We start from the raw sequence: 257 nt of genomic DNA on the forward strand, positions 1-257 counted from the left end.
GGAGAGTTTTATTGTTTATGAGACTCAAAACAAAAATGAGGATCACCAGTAAAACGCTGCAACAGACTGACAGCCGGTCCAGGACGTACTAACAGCAGCTGGGATAGGCTCCAGCAACCATGTGACCCCAAAAGATTCAACTGATTTAAAAGATGGATGATGGATGGATGGATGGATGGATGGATGGATGGATGGATGGATGGATGGATGGATGGATGGATGGATGGATGGAGTAATGGGTGGAGGAATGGATGGAT

The 257-nt window shown here is 45.9% G+C and overlaps 1 protein-coding gene across 2 annotated transcripts in view; it reads left to right on the plus strand.

Moving 5' to 3' along the window:
- Nucleotides 1-257, plus strand: part of dip2bb (disco-interacting protein 2 homolog Bb) — a 64,003-nt gene that overhangs the window by 33,454 nt on the left and 30,292 nt on the right. The window lies entirely within an intron of this gene.

This window comes from Oryzias melastigma, linkage group LG5 (genome assembly GCF_002922805.2).
Source record: "Oryzias melastigma strain HK-1 linkage group LG5, ASM292280v2, whole genome shotgun sequence".
Classification (NCBI taxonomy): Eukaryota; Metazoa; Chordata; class Actinopteri; order Beloniformes; family Adrianichthyidae; genus Oryzias; species Oryzias melastigma.